Raw genomic sequence first — 24919 nt, forward strand, 5'->3', positions numbered from 1 at the left:
AAAAAATCATTGACCGAGTTATGATTTTTTTAATCAAAACTGATTTTTTCAAAAAATTGAAATTTTGGTCGCAAAAATTTTTCAACTTCATTTTTCAATGTAAAATTGAATTTGCAATCTAAAAGTACTTTATTGAAATTTTGATAAAGTGCACCGTTTTCAAGTTATAGCCATTTTTATGTAACTTTTTTCAAAATAGTCGCAGTTTTTCATTTTTAAAAATTAGTGCACATGTTTGCCCATTTTTGAAAAAAATATTTTTGAAAAGCTGAGAAAATTCTCTATATTTTGCTTCTTCGGACTTTGTTGATACGACCTTTAGTTGCTGAGATATTGCAATGCAAAGGTTTAAAAACAGGAAAATTGATGTTTTCTTAGTCTCACACAAACAACCCACCATTTTTCAATGTCGATATCTCAGCAACTAATGGTCCGATTTTCAATGTTAAAATATGAAACATATGTGAAATTTTCCGATCTTTTCGAAAACAATATTTTCAAAATTTTGAAATCAAGACTAACATTTCAAAATGGCGTAATATTGAATGTTTGGCCCTTTTAAAATAAAAAAAATTAAAAATGGTGTTTTTTTGTAAATCAAGTTTTAGTGATAAAAAGTTAAATAAAAAAATCACCAAATTTTTTTTACCGTGTATCATTTTTTTCCAGTGCAGTCCGTATCCATACCTACAACTTTGCCGAAGACACCAAATCGATCAAAAAATTCCTTCAAAAGATACAGATTTTTGAATTTTCATACATCATTTTTGTATGGACAGCTGCCAAATTTGTATGGAAAATTATATGGACAAATTAATGATGTAAAATGGCTTCTTTGGGCATACCGAAGGCACCAAAAAAGTTTCAGTCGGATTAAAAAATACAAAAAAAAAACGAATGACCGAAATCCTAGAGAACTGCTCAGCTTAGAAAGAAAAACAAATAAATTTTGTGTCGAATCCGGTTGCCAAAAGTGGGTCAAGCGACATAAAATTTTAATTTTTTGATGATTTTATGATTTTATGATTTTATGATTTTATGATTTTATGATTTTATGATTTTATGATTTTATGATTTTATGATTTTATGATTTTATGATTTTATGATTTTATGATTTTATGATTTTATGATTTTATGATTTTATGATTTTATTATTTTATGATTTTATGATTTTATGATTTTATGATTTTATGATTTTATGATTTTATGATTTTATGATTTTATGATTTTATGATTTTATGATTTTATGATTTTATGATTTTATGATTTTATGATTTTATGATTTTATGATTTTATGATTTTATGATTTTATGATTTGTGATTTTTTGATATTATGATTTTATGATTTTATGATTTTATGATTTTATGATTTTATGATTTTATGATTTTATGATTTTATGATTTTATGATTTTATGATTTTATGATTTTATGATTTTATGATTTTATGATTTTATGATTTTATGATTTTATGATTTTATGATTTTATGATTTTATGATTTTATGTTTTCTAATCCCGTTTCCCAATCCTCATTTGAAACCAAACTTACATTCGAACACTCACCTTCAAGTACGTCGTCGATATCTTGATAGTGGTGGACGTTGGCGATAGTCCGCCACTCTGTTCCACGCCATTGGCTAGCATTTTCCCAGAGTCCAGTCGTCGGGAGCACGGAGGTAGCGATATCAGATCCATCGTACCAATTCCATGAACACTTTCGCTAGTTGGGGCTAGTTGTTTTTCGCTTGCTTGCAGGATTCGCAATTACCGATATGGAACCCGCCGTTGGTCAACCACGACAGCACATTTCTCACTCTTCCACCACAATATGTGACCTTTGCTGTTACACCTAAGGCCACTCCCAGCTGGGACTTCCTGTTTTGGATTATTCAGCACTTTTTTCTCCCAACACCATTCAACAGCATATTTCTGAACCCTTGGCAGGTGGCACCACAGTTACTTCCGACGAGTTCCACAAACTTCCGGAAATGTTTCTTTCTGCAGACAAAACAAATAAAATTTACAAGATTATAAACTCTGTTGGACGATAAAACCACTTATTTATGTTTGCACTGGCTTTGTCTGGATTTTATGACCATCAACAAGTTAAGCACACCACTTGAACAACATTTTAAACAAGCCCCCTTCCTTAAAAACGGATGTAATCGCCCCGATGAAACGCTTTTCTTTCACTGTCTCTAAATGCCTTAATCCTCACCAGCAGCACCAATTAGCGCATTTTCCTAGTTAGTTTTTCACTTCTGCTCTATTAAGGATAATTAGGTTTTCACAGCTCCGGGGAGAATTCAAGCCTTCTAGGAGAGTCACTGTTCACTGAGCCAGCCAGTACCACTGCCGACACTGCCGGTGGAGCTGAAGGCACACGAAAATATGTAGTAAAAGTGCTACAAACATTACAGCAACCATCAGCCGGCAAGTGATTGTACTCGGGTTTCTAACGAGGAGTGCGGCTGTGTTTTAAATATTTAATAAATTGTGCTACGCTGCCAGTTGGAGGAGTCCACGTGGAAGGTTTTGAACATTTAAAAAGTTTGGTTTATCTAGCCATTTGAAATTTGATCATTTAAAAACAAATTTTTGACTGTGTTTTCAGCTTACATAAACTACAAAAAAAAACTAACATTTTTACTGGAAAATGTAACTGTACCTTATGAAACACACATAGTATCCCACAAGTCCACATAGCACAACAGGTGTTGGAAATCTCATTGTTTTAAAATTCCTACACGATGAATAACTTATCATGAGAAAGCTTTTGCACCCGGTTTCGTGGACACCTTATTCGCAAACCAGCTGACATTGTGGGTGGGGGAGGGGTTGAAGGTAGAAATTTTTGTAATTGACAAGGACAATTACGCTAACTAGGTGTTTCAGCCAAGTGTTGGTAATTGTTTGGAGCGCAGAAATATCACGAGACGTAATTTTAGTATTTTATATATTTTTAATAATAAAACATTGAAACTGTTATAATTTTTTCAATTTATGTAAACAAAATCCATAAAGACTTAATCATCTTTAACGGTACACATTAACCATAGTTTGCACCAAGATTTTTGATACAGATATTTTAGTATCTTCATAACTACGGTAACTACCGCTATCATTTTTGATCATCCCCTATAGTACTGTTTACAAAATAATTTACCGCAAAGTTTGATCATTTTTACAATCAAATTACTGCAGGATTGGGTCCGTTAGTTTGACAATTTTGGAATAAGAAGATAACAACTTCTTTGGTTGCAGTGCAGTGCGCAGTTTGCATCCTTAAATGCATAACTATAATTTGTTGAACACTATTTCAAAAAATGCCCTAGCAAATTCCATTTCAATAAAGATTATTCAAATAATTGTCTGCTACATTTTATTTGCTGCTCAGTTCAGACTCGATTATCCTAAGTCCCCGGAAAAAAATACTTCGAATAATAGCAGTGCTCTAGAATTACGCAAAAAAAAGTTTAACGTTCGTATTTTTCCAATTTGTCCATCGATTCCTCATGTCGTAAAACGAAATTTTTCTTCATTAGTTTCTGCATACAAGTCTCCAAACTAATTTGGGGGCTGTCCGTAGAAAGTACTATGAAAACGTTAGAAAATCTATGTCTCAAGAAGGGGTTACACAGTAAAAAAAATCATGGTAATATTACATCTGGAATGGGGTACATCTTTTTTGTAAGAAAAAAAAATAATTTTACCTCTGAAAATGTGTAATTTTACCACTTTTCTGGTGCATTGCCCCTTTTTCAGTCTAAATTGTAATAAAATTACATCATAAAGAGGTAAAATTCAACCATCCAAAATAACACCTTTCCAAATTTATACATTTTTTTACCGAGTTTCTCATCGATTTTGTGTCTTGGCAAAATTCGGAAAAGATGTTAAATTTAATTCTAAATTTAAAAATACTATTGCAAAATTAGAATAAGATAAACCGTTTATGAGTTAAAGCCATTTTAAGGTTAAATTATCGAACAAAATTGACTTTTTAATTTAAAAAAAATAGTGTCCATTCTTGTCCATCTTTGAAAAAAATATATTCGAAATGCTGAGCAAATTCTTCACAGCTTACTGAGACATAGCCTTGCAAAAAGAGCTTAGATCATATTCTTTGGCCCAACACGGAAAAAAATGCAATTATCGAAATCATGAATTATTTTCATGAATTTGAGAACCACGAAGGGATATATTGACGTTTATAGTGCAAATGCACCATACTCATAAATTAGTTTTTTCGTGGTTCTCAAGTTCATTAACATTATTTTTTTTTTGTGTATTGAAACGTAAGTCAAAGGGGGTAAAGTTTGTCAAAATAAAGTTTTTGAGCAAAAAACTAATTAAAAAAAAAACGTGTATTTTTTTAAGTGTTTTTTTTCTTTAATAGTCCTAATTGAAACCTAAAACTTTGCCAAAGACATCAATTCTATTTAAAAAATATCTTCTAGAGATACAGGTTTTCGAACGTTTTCTTAGCGCTTTTTTGTATGGAAAGCTCCCAACCTAGTATGTGGTCTTGTATGAAGAAACTAATCACGCAAAATGTTTTTTTTTAATAATAAACATACAATAAATTAACACACTGATAAGTCGATTTGCAAAATGGTATAGAAATGCTCACAATCAAATCACCAACAAATTAAATTTGACTTGTTGAGCTCAAATATGGTCCCAAAAAAACTCTAAAGTGATGAAATGGAGCCTAACATATCAAAAGGGCACAAAACTTTTGTAAACAATAGTGTATCCCTTTCACTCAAATGACAGTTTGCATAAGGTGTGAGAGGGATACACTCTTGTTTACAAATGTTTTGTGCCCTAATGAAATGGAAAGCACGAAATGTTTAGATAATGACTTTGGTAGTGCAATCATCAACTCGAATCAGTTTATTATGGGGTCACTGATCTTGAATTAGTTGACGAGAATTAAAAAAATATTCAATAAAAAAACATGACTTGATGACCCTAAGTGCATTTAAAACATTCGGAAGAACCAAATTCGACAAAAAAAATATTTTATTCTATTTTCTAAGAGCTTACAAAAACAAATCTCCACGTGTAACTTCAAACCATCTGTGATTCCGTGTTGATTACATCGAACATCATTTTTTCTTTTGCTACAATTATTTTAATCACCAGTTAAGATTTCGTCTGGTCAAAAATCTAGTTCCGTAGCCATCATTAAAAAACTGTATTTAACGTCACGCAAGTGTTCTGATGCGTGACTCCTGTCCGCTCACAAACGCTGAATAATAATTAAATTTCATCAGGCTGTAGAAATTTTTTGTTAGGTTGATTAAAGATGAACAAAAATTTACTTTATTAAAAAAAACCTACAAAAATTAAAAATTAAAAAAAATATTCAAGATCTCTCAGTTCAGTGTTGCCAGCGTGTCGTTTAACCATCAGGACACTGCTGCTGGTTCTGCTGCAGTTTGACAACTTAATGTGTTACCGGTCGATCCACCGTAATTGCTGTCTGCAACCACGACCACGATAATCAACCGCACGAAAGAGGGCGTAGACCTGGGACGGGACGCGCCACCCCGTAACCTGTGCCAGTTTTACACGGTAGCTACACTTAAATAAAAAAAAGTACCAAATTTCTAAATTCTAGGAATTTTGATTCCTTTTCTTATTTAGTAATTGAGTTTTCTGGATTACTTAATACGAAAAGGAGGAAAAATTCCTGGAATTTAGGAATTTGGTACTTTTTTTATTTCAGTGTAAGGGGTTACCTAATTACATTGAAGTAATTAAACATACAAATATTATTTAGATTTTTCAACAAATATATTAATATAAAAAAACGAAAATATTCAAAACAAATTTCACAACGCTGTGCAACCCCTTAACCGCGCCTCCCTTTCACAGTAAAAATGATGTTCTCATCGCAAGCCGTCATATTTGATTTTTATTCTACTTCAACCAACCTAAACCAAACACGGCACACCAGAACAACATGAAACACGAACCCCCTTTGGTGCCATGTGCTGCTGTGACTTTTCCGTTACAAGGACGTGTCGGAAAATGCGTGACTCCCAAATTTTTCTCAACCCCTTTCTGGGGAGAGAAAGGGGGTGCGGTGTGTGTGATTAGTCGAAAAGTGAGCATTTTACAGAAGGGGTTTTGGGGTGGCATTTGTGCCCATTTTTTCCCGCTAACCACCCCAAAACACCTGGCATTCCGACGAACTCAACACAAAAAAAATGTAATTAGATTTTCGGGTCACCTTTGCAAACTGGGCAAAATCCTTAAAGATATCGGGTTTTATGGGGTTTTAAACGTTGGTGGGTTTGCTTCAAGAGGTGAAAGGTGACGGTTTATGGGTTCTGAATTAGCACACGCATTTCAGAGTTTCAAAATTACGCAATTAAGATTGAGATTAGGTTAACGTGAAGAATGAAAAGTGAAAAGGAAAGGCTAAATTCAATCGATAAAACAGCTGAGTTCAAAAGCTCTCAACAGCCAGTGGGATGACATCATACAATACTTTTGATTTTAAAAGAATAAAAACTCGGCACTTAAAAGATGTTATAAAGAAATCTCAAAAATAATGTGCTAGCTAAATATAAAAATAACACAAGGTTTTGGGTCAAAAAATCCATAAAGAAAGAAATATATTTTCATCTAATGTTTGTCGAAAAAACATTAAGTCAAAGCAATTTTTATTTAAGTTTTTGTTAAACCAAATTCAGACTTTTTCATTAAAAAAATATAGCGGAGATAAAGTTATGGTTAATGGTTTTGCAAATGGTATGCAAACATTCGAAATTCTGTATCTTGGGAAAGAACTTTGTACAGTCCAGACTCGATTATCCGAAGGCATCGGAAAAATTTCAATTCGGATAATCGAAACTTCGGATAATCGAATCACAAATTTTTTTGTGTTGATGTCTTATTTTTGATTGTCGAGCTTAAACTACGCTAAAGTTATTTAGAATTTTTAAATCCAACAAGGCGGTAAAAATGGCGGAGATCAAATATTGAAAAAAAAAAACCATATTGTAATTTTAAAGTCAATCAACTATTCAAAATTGACTGAAATGGGGTCGCAGAACTCAAATTTGATGTAAAAAAAAAGAAAATAAAATAAAATTCGAAAAGAAAAATGTTTTTGGTCGTGATTCGATTATCCGAAGTCCCATACAAACCTTCGGATAATCGAACTTCGGATAATCGAGTCTGGACTGAACTCAATAAAAAAATATCATTAAAAGTTTAGTCCTCAAAATCGGTATTTTTAGATTTTTGAATTTTTTTGATTTGTTTAAGGACACAAAAAATGGCAACATTTAAGCCACATAAAAGATGGGCATGCCTTCAAATTAAAAATGTAAGAAATATTATTTTTGTTTGCATTATATTTTTACAAAATGGAATTTACAATTGAGAAGTACTTAACATTTTTTATTTAAAAAGTATACCATTTTCGAGTCGTAGTCACTTCCAGTAAGATTTAAAAAAATCATAAATTTTTCGATTTTTAAATTTTGGTTTTGTTCTAAAAAGCTGAGAATTTTTTTTTATGATTTCGACGTTCGTATAAACATCAAAAAATGGTCTTTTTAAGATCTGGATTCCAAAATTTTCGGATTTGGATTCCGAAAATTCGTGTATTTTTATTTTTTTGAATTCAGCACTAACATTAAGTAAAAGTTAAAAATTCTGTGGCTCAAAAGCTGCCATTTTTGGTACGCCTTATTTTGTTAAACATACCAAAATATTTAAAAAATCTAAGCAGACGGATTTTGGGAATTCAACATTTATTGGAAAAAAGTGAATTAAAAAAATTGGTTGTTTTTAGAGTGTAACTCTTTTCTTCTAGACCAATACCTACAACTTTTATGAGGATAACAAATCGACAAGAAAATTCCAGCCCAAGCTACAGATTTTCGAACACTCACAAACAATACAAATTTTGAGCAATATAAAAAAATATATAGTATAATTCAAATGTCATGAACCGATTTCGTGGAGAATAGGTCTTATGCTATTGAAATCATATAAAGGTGTTTTACCTTTTTTACAAATTTAGAATTTTTTGGAACACAGGTCAGAATAAACGCAACCTTTTTTGTAAAGAAAGGAATATCATAAAATCATGTATATTTTTCAAATTTGTGACAGTAGCTTAATTGTATTTATATGTAAATAATTTTGTGAAAAAAAAACAAATTCAATTGGGCCTTGATTTTGTTTGCTTCAAGTGTAGAAAATCAAACATGATATTTCAAAAATATATTTTACTTTAAAAATCTACGGCCAAAATTTTCAACAACAAAAAAAAATAATGCCAAAAATGTAACCAATTTAAAACAAAATTGCAAAAATATTAAATAATATGTTCTATAAGTTTAAAATTGATTGAAAATTTAATTCTTATAATGTACCAAACATGCATTGGTTATCTTGCATCCAGACATTTTGAGAACATGTTTTAAAACATTTATATGCTTAAACACCAATTTAAAAGTATTAACAATTCGATGCCTCTGTGCTCTCTTATGCTAACTAGATAGGAAAACCAGCAAGCTTAGAAAAAGAGAGCACAGAGGCATTGCATTATTGAGCAGTTCTCTACGAAATCGGGCATTTTTTTTATTTTAATTTTTGTATTTTTTAAACCGGCTTAAACTTTTATGGTGCTTTCGGTATGCCTAAAGAAGCTATTTTGCATCATTAGTTTGTCCATATAATTTTCCTTACAATTTTGGCAGCTGTCCATACAAAAATGATGTATGAAAATTCAAAAATCTGTATCTTTTGAAATAATTTTTTGATCGATTTGGTGTCTTCGGCAAAGTTGTAGGTATGGATAAGAACTACACTGAAAAAAATTATTCACGGAGCCATTCTCTACCAAAACCGAAATGGATTTTATTTGTATTTTTTTATTTGGCTCAAACTTTGTGGGGGCCTTCCCTATGACCAAATAAGCTATTTTGTGTCATTGGTTCACCCATACAAGTCTCCATACAATTTTGGCTGCTGTCCATACAAAAATGGTATGTAAATATTCCAACCGCTGTAACTTTTGAGTGAATTTTCTGATCAATTTGGTGTCTTGGGCAAAGTTTTAGGTATTGTTGAGGACTATTGAGAAAAAAATAGGAACACGGAAAAAAAATTGCAGATTTTTTAATCAACTTTTTTTTCACAAAAACTCAATTTCCCAAAATACGTATGTTTTGATTTTCGAGATTTTTTTTCCGCAACTTTTAAGCCATAAAGAAACATGGTCAAAAAATCTGCCGCCGGGTTATGATTTTTTGAAAAAATAGTGATTTTCGGAAAAACGAAATTTCATGCAAAAACAAATTTGACGTTATTTTTTTATACAAAATTGAATTTGCAATTGAAAACTACTTTACAGATTTTTTGATAAAGGGCTCCGTTTTTAAGATATAGCCACCGAAAGTTTGATTTTAGCGAAATATTTGCAGTTTTTCGAATTTAAAAAATAGTGACCATGAGTGACCAGCTCTAAAAATATTTTTTATGAAAAGTTCAGAAAATTTGCTATAAAATTGTCTAAAAGACATTGAAGATTGGACCACGGGTTGCTGAGATACAGCCGCTTTAAGAAAAAGAAACACGAAAATTGAAGTTTTCTAAGTCTCACCCAAACAACCCATCATTTTCTTATGTCGATATCTCAGCAACTTATGGACCGATTTTCAATGTTAAAACATGAAACATTCGTGAAATTTTCCGATCTTTTCGAAAGAAATATTTTGAAAATTTTTAAATCAAAACTAACATTTTAAAAGGGCCAAACATTGAATATTACGCCCATTTAAAATGCTCGTCTTGATTTATTTGTGTTTTAAGGAACTAATGCAAACTTTTCAGAAATTTCTAGAACGGGCAAAAATCTTTTACTGAGTTATTAATTGTTGAATCAATACTGATTTTTTCAAAAAATGGAAATATTGGTCGTGAAAATTTTTCAACTTAATTTTTCGATGTAAAATCAAATTTGCAATCAAAAAGTACTTTATTGAATTTTTGATAAATTGCCCCGTTTCCAAGTTAAATCCATTTTTTTGGTAACTTTTTTGAAAATTGTCGCAATTTTTCATTTTTTTGAATTAGTGCCCATGTTTGCCCACTTTTGAAAAAAATATTTTTGAAAAGTTGAGAAAATTCTCTATATTTTGCATTTTTGAACTTTGTTGATACGACCCTTAGTTGCTGAGATATTGCCATGCAAAGGTTTAAAACAGGAAAATTTATGTTTTCTTAGCCTCACCCAAACAACCCACCATTTTCTAACGTCGATATCTCAGCAACTAATGGTCCGATTTACAATGTTAAAATATGAAACATTCGTGAAATTTTCCGATCTTTTCGAAAACAATATTTTCTTTTTTTTCTAATCAAGACTAACATTTCAAAAGGGCGTAATATTGAATGTTTGGCAAAGTTCAAAAAAGCAAAATATAGTGAATTTTCTCAGCCTTTCAAAAATATTTTTTTCTAAATTGGGCAAACATGTGCACTAATTTAAAAAAAATGGGAAACTTCTACTATTTTCAAAAAAATTACCTAAAAATGGCTTTTATTTGAAAATGGTGCACTTTATCCAAATTTCATTTAAATACTTTTTGATTGTAAATTTGATTTTACATCGAATTGATTCAAAAAATCATAGCCCGATCATTTTTTTTTTCACAGCCTGGAAATTTCAGAAAAGTTATCATCAGTGTATCATTTTTTTAATGTAGTCCTTATCCATACCTACAACTTTGCCGAAGACACCAAATCGATCAAACAATTCCTTCAAAAGATACAGATTTTTGAATTTTTATACATCATTTTTGTATGGACAGCTGCCAAATTTGTATGGAAAATTATATGGACAAACTAATGATGCAAAATGGCTTCTTTGGGCATACCAAAAGCACCATAAAAGTTTCAGCCGGATAAAAATACAAGAAATAATCGAATGACCGTAATCTGAGAGAATTTCTCTATTACAAAGCAACGTTATTCAAGTTGATCCAGTATTTGAACAAAAGTTTTAAGAAATCAATAAGATGTCTGCTTGATTTTCTTATATTTCAAACCCGTTTTATAGTGCATAGCAATTAATTCTCGAAACATTTTAAATTGAAAAAAAAGTATAATATCATTTACACAATTTAATGTTATTTTCAACTTCTTATATCAAAATGTAGTATCTGCTCATGGGTTCAGAAGTTTCCGTGAGAGTAACCGCCAGATATCATAAAGCGGATAAAATTGCAACATCAAAAGAGATATCACTAAGCGGTTTCACCATTTCCCAGCAAAGTACTCTTGAGCTCTATGGTAACTGGTCTGTTTCCAAGGTGTATCTGAACCATAAAAATGAATACAATATGACATCACCAGCTTGCTGAAAATCGTTAAAATTCTTCTCCGGAAAGATTCCTCAACGTTTGCAGGAGCGTTTCAAACTTTGCTCACTTTTTAAAAACAATCAAGCAAATTGCGCCCTTGTAATTCCACTTGAATAAAACTCGAAATCGTGTCGATCACATCTTAATTATATCGCGAAGGACTTTCCGAAACCGCGAACAAAGAAGCCAAAAGCTCAATTTAAGGTCGGTCACGAACACAACTCCACAAGGATCCCATAAATCCTCGCACTAATCAGGCAGCAACACGACCAACTTTAACCCAGCTTTTTTTTCTTCTCTTGTGTTAAGTTTCCCACGGGTTGGTTTCTTGTGGTGAAATTAAGCATGAAAAAAGAACTTTTGTTCTGCGGGAACTCTCGCCACAAGTTCAATAAATTTTTAATTCCATCCGACGCCGCACTAATGTGGTGGATAAAATATTTGCACTGCTGTTTTCTTCAGAACAATTCCGAACTTTTTTTTCTCTCTCGATTCGTTTCACCACCCCATCAACGGAAAATTTTCATTCACTTTTCCCATCGATAGCAGCCATTCACCGTTTCCCGCTTGTTTTTTTTTTCCTCTTCTTCCGGTTTTATTTTTCCACATTCCAGGTCTTCCTTCTCTATTTCATTCATTCACCAAGTCCAAGTCTTCCTTCTCGATTAAATAGGTCACTGTTGCTCCCCCCCCTCCCACCCACGTGCCATTCCACACCCCCAAACGCACACTCGCACAACAACAAAAAAACACACGTGCGTCGTCGTCTGTTGCTCTATTCGGTTGAAAAAGTCGCGACTTGGTGGAGCCACCAACTCCAACATGTACTACCGAGGCACGCTGTTACTCCGGAGTAGACTTCCTTCACCGGCGAGGACCTTTCCACAAATGAGAGACGGTCGCGGTGAACGACGGTCCACGCTGGAACCCCGCTGGTATCGATTCCGGCCACCCAAATGTCACCCCGTTCTGGCCTGCCTTTCCTTTTGACCACCGACCAAGTCTGGCTTTTGCATGCAGTCCACGTTGCGTGATTACTTCACTTTACTCCTTTCTTTTTCTTTTTTTGCTCGTTTCGGTGCTGCTAACTCTTCGTGAGGGTAAGAGGAGCAATTTTTGACATTTGGTTAAATTTTGTGTGTTTTCTCATAAATAATTTTATTCTCCCCTCCAAAAGATATATTAATTTGGAGTTTCATTCTTTTTTGTTAATTTTTTGACTCTATGCCATAATAAACATAAGAAATGTAATCGAATTAGTAAGGGTGAACACATTATAAAGATTTATTAAAGGTTCTATCTCCTACTCTTCTGCATTTAATTAAAAACCCGATTTAATCCCACCTGGGGTGAGATAGAGCCTTTTTTGCTAAAGAATATAACAATGGTAGAACTTTTTTCAATTAATAACATCGACTTTGTTTATTTATAACGTCAGCACAAAAGAAAGTCTAATGATGAAAGCAATGTATTATAAATGATATGATTTCCAAAAGAAATAAAAAAACGCAATTTTCACCAAAAGAATATTTTCAATCGTACAATATGTTTGTACGTTTGTAATCAAACAAGCGTTTATGACAAACGCGATCATAGCAAGCTTCCCATGCGCCAGTGACAACGCACACCACGGTTTTGGTTTTTTAGCTTCGGTACGAGCCTTTTTGTGTGTTGGTATTTTGGTTCATCGTTCCAGTGCACCAAGCCAAGCAAAACCGAGGTACAAGTGAACCGCGTGTGCCGCACGGTGCAGGAAAGCTAGCCATTCAGCTTCTACGAAAGTGACAGAGTCAGAGACAGCTATTTTTAACAACCGCACCACTACACACTCAATCGCGAGAACCTTAGGTAGAAAGCCATTGGCGTCACCAGCATTGAAAACTTTGAAAACGATATAAACGATAAAAAGCTTAGAAAGCTCCTATTGGAATCCAATGAACCCTGTTAAATAAACTTACGAAAATGAAGTCTACATTTAGGCAATTTTAGGAGCGCACGGGAAACAAATTGATTTTAGCCGGATGAATGTCCTATGTCACAAAAGTTTTTGCATAAACATTGGACAGTTATGCAAAAACGGACAGGGCAAAAGAAACCGAAAAGCTACGATATCTTACATGTTGTAGAAAACATCGGTAGACAAGCTACTACAAAACGAGTATAAGTCGAGCCTCAAAATATATGCGCCAGCATTCTCGCGCCAGTATTTGAAGCTCAACTTGACAACTTGTCGACTTGGCGACGAAGCGTGGAAAATCGATGCAGTGTGATTTTTTGACGATTTTTCCGATTAAAATTCATGCTGAATCGACATATTTACGAAGATGGAAATGACGTCCAGCCTTAAAGTAAAACCTATACCTTTCTTTAGTAAGAAAGGCAAAAAAACGTATTCGACCTCCAGTTAATCTTATCAAACCCCAAAAAACCAAGGTTGTTGTAGATAAAATTATTGGAATCGAATTACGATTATTCTACTGGCGATGACCGCATCGATGATAGTCGACGGTAACTCAATTACAATATATTACTTAAATTTACTTATTCAAACAAAATCATGTAAGACTTAAAGATTTCATTAAGGCTTTTTTTTTTTGATAATCTAGCAAGTTTCAAAGTACAAATACTCTCAAAAGAAATTACAAGATACCTTTTTTGTGAAAATACTCAAATTTTCATATTTTTCAATACCTTTACTGCCCATGTTCGCATAAATGTCCCATATGCATAAAAAGCATGCTGAGAAAAACGCATTTGAAGTTTGTCCCATACATAAGGCTACGTGTTAAGTTTTCGCGAAAAACCCGATTTAATCCCACCTGGGGTGAGATAGAGCCTTTCTTACTAAAGAATATAACGATGGTACTTCTTTCAATTCATAACATTGACTTTGTTTAGAAGAAGAAGAAAGTCTTATGATGAAAGCAAAGTATTATAAATGATATGATTTCCAAAAGAAACAAAAAACGCCATTTTCTCCAAAAGAATATTTTAAATCGTACATATTCTTAATCAAACAAGCGTTTATGACAAACGCGAGCATAGCAAGCTTCACATGCGCCAGTGACAACGCACACCGCGGTAGGCGCAAAGAAAACCCGAGGTATAAGTGAACCGCGTGTGCCGCACGGTGCAGGGAAGATAGCCATTCAGCTTCTACGAATGTGGCAGAGTCAGAGATAGCTATTTTTACAACCGCACTACTACACACTCAATCACGAGTACCTTAGGTAGAAAGCCATTGGCGTCGCCAGCATTGAAAACTTTGAAAACGATATAAACGATGAAAAGCTTAGAAAGCTCCTATTGGAATCAAATGAACCCTGTTAAATAAACTTACGAAATCACGAAAAAATTGAGTCTACTTTTAGGCGATTTTCGGAGCCCACGGAAAACAAATAGATTGTAGCCGGATGAATGTCCTATGTCACAAAAGTTTTTAAATAAACATTGGACAGTTATGCAAAAACAAACAGGGCAAAAGAAACCGAAAAGCTACGATATCTTACATGTTGTAGGAAACATCGGTAGACAAGCTACTACAAACGAGTATAAGTCGAGCCAGCAAATAAATGCGCCAGCATTCTCGCGCCAGCATTCGAAGCTCAACTTGACAACTTGTCGACTTGGCGACGAAGCGTCGAAAATCGATGCAGTGTGATTTTTTGACGATTTTTCCGATTAAAATTCATGCTGAATCGACATATTTACGAAGATGGAAAAGACGTCCTGGCTTAAAGTAAAACCTATACCTTTCTTTAGTAAGAAAGGCAAAAAGTAAATCGGTCTAAAAATTGATCGGGATTGCCGATCGATGTCGAATTTGTTTCAGGTGCTCACTCATGGTTTGTACTATGAATGTAGCAAGAAATTTTGAATAAAATCAAAAATGAAAAATGTTGGCGAAGGTCACCAGGTGGGATTTTACCTTTTTTTAGGGATTTTTTTTCTTTTGGTAGGTTAATCAAACGGCTCTAACTCCAGAACCAGATTATGGATCTAGATGAAAATTTGAGAGGTTGTAGAGCTCGAAAAATGCAATTTTTGAGATAAATAAAAAATATGAAAATGATAAAAATTGACCATATTTTCATTTGAAAACTGTGTATTTTGTTGAAAAGTCTGGCCGCATCCGAAAACAGATGGATATTTCGAAATTTGCGAGGCAACTCGCCCAGGTTCAGCACACTAGCTTTCATCTGCATTTAGAAGAATCGAAATCGGATATATGGGAGCTGAGAACGGCGCGACACAAAATTTAGCAAAATTTTACCACATACGAACATCACTCGACCTCCACGGAATTTATTTTCTCAAAATTCGAGGGTGTGAGATAGACGAGTTCTGTCAAGGTGAATCGATAGAGCGTCGAAAATCGATGCAGTGTGATTTTTTGACGATTTTTCCGATTAAAATTCATGCTGAATCGACATATTTACGAAGATGGAAATGACGTCCTGGCTTAAAGTAAAACCTATACCTTTCTTTAGTAAGAAAGGCAAAAAGTAAATCGGTCTAAAAATTTATCGGGATTGCCGATCGATGTCGAATTTGTTTCAGGTGCTCACTCATGGTTTGTACTATGAATGTAGCAAGAAATTTTGAATAAAATCAGAAATGAAAAATGTTGGCGAAGGTCACCAGGTGGGCTTTTACCTTTTTTTAGGGATTTTTTTTCTTTTGGTAGGTTAATCAAACGGCTCTAACTCCAGAACCAGATTATGGATCTGGATGAAAATTTGGGAGGTTGTAGAGCTCGAAAAATGCAATTTTTGAGATAAATAAAAAATATGAAAATGATAAAAATTGACCATATTTTCATTTGAAAACTGTGTATTTTGTTGAAAAGTCTGGCCGCATCCGAAAACAGATGGATATTTCTAAATTTGCGAGACAACTCGCCCAGGTTCAGCACACTAGCTTTCATCTGCATTTAGAAGAATCGAAATCGGATATATGGGAGCTGAGAACGGCGCGACACAAAATTTAGCAAAATTTTACCACATACGAACATCACTCGACCTCCACGGAATTTATTTTCTCAAAATTCGAGGGTGTGAGATAGACGAGTTCTGTCAAGGTGAATCGATAGAGCGTCGAAAATCGATGCAGTGTGATTTTTTGACGATTTTTCCGATTAAAATTCATGCTGAATCGACATATTTACGAAGATGGAAATGACGTCCTGGCTTAAAGTAAAACCTATACCTTTCTTTAGTAAGAAAGGCAAAAAGTAAATCGGTCTAAAAATTGATCGGGATTGCCGATCGATGTCGAATTTGTTTCAGGTGCTCACTCATGGTTTGTACTATGAATGTAGCAAGAAATTTTGAATAAAATCAGAAATGAAAAATGTTGGCGAAGGTCACCAGGTGGGCTTTTACCTTTTTTTAGGGATTTTTTTTCTTTTGGTAGGTTAATCAAACGGCTCTAACTCCAGAACCAGATTATGGATCTAGATGAAAATTTGGGAGGTTGTAGTGCTCGAAAAATGCAATTTTTGAGATAAATAAAAAATATGAAAATGATAAAAATTGACCATATTTTCATTTGAAAACTGTGTATTTTGTTGAAAAGTCTGGCCGCATCCGAAAACAGATGGATATTTCGAAATTTGCGAGGCAACTCGCCCAGGTTCAGCACACTAGCTTTCATCTGCATTTAGAAGAATCGAAATCGGATATATGGGAGCTGAGAACGGCGCGACACAAAATTTAGCAAAATTTTACCACATACGAACATCACTCGACCTCCACGGAATTTATTTTCTCAAAATTCGAGGGTGTGAGATAGACGAGTTCTGTCAAGGTGAATCGATAGAGCGTCGAAAATCGATGCAGTGTGATTTTTTGACGATTTTTCCGATTAAAATTCATGCTGAATCGACATATTTACGAAGATGGAAATGACGTCCTGGCTTAAAGTAAAACCTATACCTTTCTTTAGTAAGAAAGGCAAAAAGTAAATCGGTCTAAAAATTGATCGGGATTGCCGATCGATGTCGAATTTGTTTCAGGTGCTCACTCATGGTTTGTACTATGAATGTAGCAAGAAATTTTGAATAAAATCAGAAATGAAAAATGTTGGCGAAGGTCACCAGGTGGGCTTTTACCTTTTTTTAGGGATTTTTTTTTCTTTTGGTAGGTTAATCAAACGGCTCTAACTCCAGAACCAGATTATGGATCTGGATGAAAATTTGGGAGGTTGTAGAGCTCGAAAAATGCAATTTTTGAGATAAATAAAAAATATGAAAATGATAAAAATTTACCATATTTTCATTTGAAAACTGTGTATTTTGTTGAAAAGTCTGGCCGCATCCGAAAACAGATGGATATTTCGAAATTTGCGAGGCAACTCGCCCAGGTTCAGCACACTAGCTTTCATCTGCATTTAGAAGAATCGAAATCGGATATATGGGAGCTGAGAACGGCGCGACACAAAATTTAGCAAAATTTTACCACATACGAACATCACTCGACCTCCACGGAATTTATTTTCTCAAAATTCGAGGGTGTGAGATAGACGAGTTCTGTCAAGGTGAATCGATAGAGCGTCGAAAATCGATGCAGTGTGATTTTTTGACGATTTTTCCGATTAAAATTCATGCTGAATCGACATATTTACGAAGATGGAAATGACGTCCTGGCTTAAAGTAAAACCTATACCTTTCTTTAGTAAGAAAGGCAAAAAGTAAATCGGTCTAAAAATTGATCGGGATTGCCGATCGATGTCGAATTTGTTTCAGGTGCTCACTCATGGTTTGTACTATGAATGTAGCAAGAAATTTTGAATAAAATCAGAAATGAAAAATGTTGGCGAAGGTCACCAGGTGGGCTTTTACCTTTTTTTAGGGATTTTTTTTCTTTTGGTAGGTTAATCAAACGGCTCTAACTCCAGAACCAGATTATGGATCTAGATGAAAATTTGGGAGGTTGTAGAGCTCGAAAAATGCAATTTTTGAGATAAATAAAAAATATGAAAATGATAAAAATTGACCAGATTTTCATTTGAAAACTGTGTATTTTGTTGAAAAGTCTGGCCGCATCCGAAAACAGATGGATATTTCGAAATTTGCGAGGCAACTCGCCCAGGTTCAGCACACTAGCTTTCATCTGCATTTAGAAGAATCGAAATCGGATATATGGGAGCTGAGAACGGCGCGACACAAAATTTAGCAAAATTTTACCACATACGAACATCACTCGACCTCCACGGAATTTATTTTCTCAAAATTCGAGGGTGTGAAATAGACGAGTTCTGTCAAGGTGAATCGATAGAGCGTCGAAAATCGATGCAGTGTGATTTTTTGACGATTTTTCCGATTAAAATTCATGCTGAATCGACATATTTACGAAGATGGAAAAGACGTCCTGGCTTAAAGTAAAACCTATACCTTTCTTTAGTAAGAAAGGCAATAGTAAGAAAGGCAAAAAGTAAATCGGTCTAAAAATTGATCGGGATTGCCGATCGATGTCGAATTTGTTTCAGGTGCTCACTCATGGTTTGTACTATGAATGTAGCAAGAAATTTTGAATAAAATCAAAAATGAAAAATGTTGGCGAAGGTCACCAGGTGGGATTTTACCTTTTTTTAGGGATTTTTTTTCTTTTGGTAGGTTAATCAAACGGCTCTAACTCCAGAACCAGATTATGGATCTAGATGAAAATTTGAGAGGTTGTAGAGCTCGAAAAATGCAATTTTTGAGATAAATAAAAAATATGAAAATGATAAAAATTGACCATATTTTCATTTGAAAACTGTGTATTTTGTTGAAAAGTCTGGCCGCATCCGAAAACAGATGGATATTTCGAAATTTGCGAGGCAACTCGCCCAGGTTCAGCACACTAGCTTTCATCTGCATTTAGAAGAATCGAAATCGGATATATGGGAGCTGAGAACGGCGCGACACAAAATTTAGCAAAATTTTACCACATACGAACATCACTCGACCTCCACGGAATTTATTTTCTCAAAATTCGAGGGTGTGAGATAGACGAGTTCTGTCAAGGTGAATCGATAGAGCGTCGAAAATCGATGCAGTGTGATTTTTTGACGATTTTTCCGATTAAAATTCATGCTGAATCGACATATTTACGAAGATGGAAATGACGTCCTGGCTTAAAGTAAAACCTATACCTTTCTTTAGTAAGAAAGGCAAAAAGTAAATCGGTCTAAAAATTTATCGGGATTGCCGATCGATGTCGAATTTGTTTCAGGTGCTCACTCATGGTTTGTACTATGAATGTAGCAAGAAATTTTGAATAAAATCAGAAATGAAAAATGTTGGCGAAGGTCACCAGGTGGGCTTTTACCTTTTTTTAGGGATTTTTTTTCTTTTGGTAGGTTAATCAAACGGCTCTAACTCCAGAACCAGATTATGGATCTGGATGAAAATTTGGGAGGTTGTAGAGCTCGAAAAATGCAATTTTTGAGATAAATAAAAAATATGAAAATGATAAAAATTGACCATATTTTCATTTGAAAACTGTGTATTTTGTTGAAAAGTCTGGCCGCATCCGAAAACAGATGGATATTTCTAAATTTGCGAGACAACTCGCCCAGGTTCAGCACACTAGCTTTCATCTGCATTTAGAAGAATCGAAATCGGATATATGGGAGCTGAGAACGGCGCGACACAAAATTTAGCAAAATTTTACCACATACGAACATCACTCGACCTCCACGGAATTTATTTTCTCAAAATTCGAGGGTGTGAGATAGACGAGTTCTGTCAAGGTGAATCGATAGAGCGTCGAAAATCGATGCAGTGTGATTTTTTGACGATTTTTCCGATTAAAATTCATGCTGAATCGACATATTTACGAAGATGGAAATGACGTCCTGGCTTAAAGTAAAACCTATACCTTTCTTTAGTAAGAAAGGCAAAAAGTAAATCGGTCTAAAAATTGATCGGGATTGCCGATCGATGTCGAATTTGTTTCAGGTGCTCACTCATGGTTTGTACTATGAATGTAGCAAGAAATTTTGAATAAAATCAGAAATGAAAAATGTTGGCGAAGGTCACCAGGTGGGCTTTTACCTTTTTTTAGGGATTTTTTTTCTTTTGGTAGGTTAATCAAACGGCTCTAACTCCAGAACCAGATTATGGATCTAGATGAAAATTTGGGAGGTTGTAGTGCTCGAAAAATGCAATTTTTGAGATAAATAAAAAATATGAAAATGATAAAAATTGACCATATTTTCATTTGAAAACTGTGTATTTTGTTGAAAAGTCTGGCCGCATCCGAAAACAGATGGATATTTCGAAATTTGCGAGGCAACTCGCCCAGGTTCAGCACACTAGCTTTCATCTGCATTTAGAAGAATCGAAATCGGATATATGGGAGCTGAGAACGGCGCGACACAAAATTTAGCAAAATTTTACCACATACGAACATCACTCGACCTCCACGGAATTTATTTTCTCAAAATTCGAGGGTGTGAAATAGACGAGTTCTGTCAAGGTGAATCGATAGAGCGTCGAAAATCGATGCAGTGTGATTTTTTGACGATTTTTCCGATTAAAATTCATGCTGAATCGACATATTTACGAAGATGGAAATGACGTCCTGGCTTAAAGTAAAACCTATACCTTTCTTTAGTAAGAAAGGCAAAAACTGGATTTCCTCCTGATTTCTAGAACAATGTACTGGATGTTATAGGCTTTTCTGAAAGATCACACGATTTTGAACCAAAATGCATCAATAACTCAAAACCGATGAAAATGCATATGGAACATTTATGCGATCAGGGGCAGTTTAAATGTAACATGATATTTTGAGAAAACGTTAGTAACATACATAAAAAAATCTAAAATAAAATATGCATTCATAATTTCGCATCATATTGAAAATTTTAGCATTTTCATGAAATATTGTATTTTGTGAAAATTTGAATATTTTGTTGGAAAAACTTATAAAATTTCGCAACGTTTAATGCTCATGTTAATTTTTTTTTTTTTTACTTTTTAAAGACACTTTACCATTGCAATGGCATTCGCGTCGTATTTTTAATTTTAGAATTTTCATAAAATACGGTATTTTGTGTAAATTTTAGTATTTTAATTTGTTTTAGTAATTTGTGTACAAATTTGAGTATTTTCATAAAATACGGTATTTTGCGAAAAAAAGAGTTTTTTTTTTCAAAAAGAAACAATCATAAAGCAAACATGCATTCCAAATCAAATCATGAAGTTTAAATATTTCCACGTAATATAAAATTTTAAGAAAATTTTAGTAATATTCAAACAAAAAAAACTTTAAATCTTGAAAATTCATACGAAATTTCGTATAGTTTGATGCAGATTTGCAAATTATAAAATTTCTAGTATTTGCAAAAATATCTTAAAAATAATTTTAAAAACTCGATTAAAGAAAAACAAATCATACACAATTTTGCATCATAATGACATTTTTTGTTGATCCATGAAATATCGTACTTTGTAAAAAAAATGTATTTTATTCCAAAACTCTAAAATAGTGAAAATTCATCGAAATTTCGCATCCTTAAAAACTCATATTGAAAATAATAAAAGTATGAGTTTTTTTTATAAAATACGGTATTTTTAGAAAATTGATTTTTTCACAGCAAAAAAACATTAATAAAATGAAAATACATTCAACATGTTGCGTCGTTTGAAACACATATTGCAATTTATGAAATTTAAGAATTTTCATTTAATACGGTATTTTTGGAAAATTTTAAATTATTTTTTGAAACTCTAAAACAGTTAAAATTTATACATAATTTCGCATGGTTTTATCTAATTTAGCAAATTATAACAACTTTAGTTTTTTTCAAAAATAACAGTATTTTCGAAAATGTTATAATTTTATTTTAAAAAAACTCGAATAAAGTAAAAATGCATATAGAATTCCACGTTATTATTTAAGCATCTCCATGAAATATGGTATTTTGTTAAAAAAAAATCCATTATTTCAAAACCTCTAAAATAGTGAAAACGTATACAAACTCTCACATCCTTAAATATTTAATCATATTGAAAAAAAATTAAAATTTGAGTATTTTCATAAAATACGGTATATTGTGAAAATTTTGTTTTTACATAAAAAACTCTAATAAATTGAAATGCATAAAAAATATCGCATCATTTGATTCAGATACTTTTAGTTGCACCGAGTAACAGTCAAATTGTCAAAGAATATTGATTTGAACATTATGGCAACCCCTACCGCGTGGTACAGATCCGTAATGCTATGCTATGCTATGCTCAAAAATTTCGCATCGTTTGATGCCACATGTGAAATGTATTTTGCAATTTTAAATTTCAATTGTTTTCCAAATTTCAGAATCTGTACACAATAAAATATTGTTCACTGACACCATTTTAAAAAACCCGACTTTAAATTTTAAAAAAATAATAAAACAAATAATAGGAAGAAGGAAAATTCTCAGGGAAACCAACATAACGTACATTCATCTAACGATGCTCCGTCGAGTTGGATGAATACGTGGAATATATGTCGAGTTTTGCAACAATTAGCACGTTTGTTTTTGAAATTCAAAAAAACTTCAACAAAACGAATAACAATCATTCAAAAACGATTTTAAAAATAAGAACAAAAACAAAAAAAATAAAGAATTAAAAAGTCGATAAAAACCAGTATCGACATCAAATATTTGAAAACATGTTTTTTTTTCTTTTGACGAAGACAATAAATCGAAACTCTGAGGTGTGGGGTGTGTCCATCAAGCTCGTTCCTAATGTAAACATCAAATGACTTGAATAGGACAATCAATTTGTTTAACTTTCTTTTATGTCCAATTTACTATGTTTTTCCTAATATGAAACTATACAATTTTCATCTTTCAAAGAAGAAGATGAAGATTAGATGCGTTATTTTTTTTATGTTCCATAATAATACATAATAATCCTCAAAATGATGTAACTAGATCAGAGAGAACATAACCAAATATTTTTTATTTACTTTAATTTATATGTAATGGTTAACTTCAAATCGAAAATATTTGACCATGACCTGAAGGAAATTTTCACTAGTGTCACTAACAGGCTAACGTTAACAATAATCAAACTGATTACAAATTATGAATATTTCAGTTAAAACACTTTCAAAGTGCAAGATTTTTTTTATACTTTATTAAATGTAGCCAAATTAAAAAATATCTTTAATCTTTCCATAAATTGCAGAAATGGAATTCGTTCCGAATAACTAGAGAAAAGATAATCAATCCCATTTTTAAGATCAAAAACTAGTACTTCTACCCCATTTCCTTGGCTGTTGCTCATCGCTGACGACGACGGTAGCGGCCAGGGCGTCGCGACGTCCTACTGCCACTGCAGAAGCATTCACAAACAGCAGCAGGTCCTTATTCCCCCCCCCCCCCCCCCCCGTATTTTGAGCATGTGCTTGTGTGGCGGACGGACCGTTGCCGATATGGCGAGAATACACACGACCCGATAGTGATGGCCTCTCCTCACCTCACCCAAATACAGCGATCAGAAAGGCACACCACGACGACGACGGCGACAAAATTGTTAATAAATAATTCAGTGATGGATATTTTTTTCCTTTGCTTGCTGCTGTAATACAGTCAGTGGTTAAATTTTTCCCGATGGTACTCGGATCTGGAGAAAATTGGTAACAGCTTAGTCACGCCACGTGCAATGAACGTGGAGAGAAGTGATGTCAGATTTAATCATTTTAAGAAAATTTTAAATTGAGTTTTAATTTTAAATTTAATAGTTTTATTTTAATAGGTCCTTAAAACAAACTCTAATTTTTTTAAAGCACTTTTACAATGTTTTTGAGAAAGTGAAAAAAAGTGTGAAACATGAAAAAAACTAGTTTTTTTCAGAATAGTATAATAATATTTAATTTAAATTGATGGTTTAAGAAGTATCATAAATAAACATTTGGAGGAAATCAAGCTTCTGTAAAATTTCAATCTCGATCACTAATCAAAAAAAAATTTAAATATTAACTCCAAAGTATAATTCCAAATATTAATTCTAAAGTTTGATAATGATTTGGCAACACTGCTATTTGAGTTTACACAATACACTTAACACTTCAAACTTTTTTTCGGTTATGAATGTAAACCAAATAATTTGAATGATCTTTTTATAATTTTCGATTTATCAACTAGTTTTGAACTAAAATACTGCAATTCCTCCAAAGCACTTTCACTATCTTAATACACCTGATAACGAAATCGCGAACTTTTCCACAAACAAAGCCAAAAAACCAACGACTTTCACCTTCTTTTTTTCACGAGGTGAAAACTTTTTTTCTGAGCACGCCCTCCTAACCCCTCAACGAACGGTCCAAAACTGATGACTTTCGGGGGGAAAACAAGCGAAGAAAAATGTTTGCCTCTGCTGGTGAATGCCGTCATCGTGGTAATACCATCACTCACACACAAAAACAGATAAATACAGAAAAAAGAAAGAAAGAAAAAAGAACTTCCCATTCAGAAGAGGCTGTAATCGGAAGTTGAAGAATCAACAAAGCAAAAAGATGAAAGAAAATGCTGGGTAGA

General features: G+C 33.3%; 1 long non-coding RNA gene across 1 annotated transcript; it reads right to left on the reverse strand.

The window, feature by feature from the left end:
* Nucleotides 1–1656: 1656 nt before the first annotated feature.
* Nucleotides 1657–24707, reverse strand: LOC128093086 (uncharacterized). The gene is made up of 2 exons (XR_008212227.1): nucleotides 24639–24707; nucleotides 1657–1997 (listed from the first exon to the last, which is right to left on the reverse strand). It is a non-coding gene; the product is annotated as an uncharacterized LOC128093086 (long non-coding RNA).
* Nucleotides 24708–24919: the final 212 nt, after the last annotated feature.

This window comes from Culex pipiens, chromosome 2, assembly GCF_016801865.2.
Source record: "Culex pipiens pallens isolate TS chromosome 2, TS_CPP_V2, whole genome shotgun sequence".
In the NCBI taxonomy this organism is placed as follows: domain Eukaryota; kingdom Metazoa; phylum Arthropoda; class Insecta; order Diptera; family Culicidae; genus Culex; species Culex pipiens.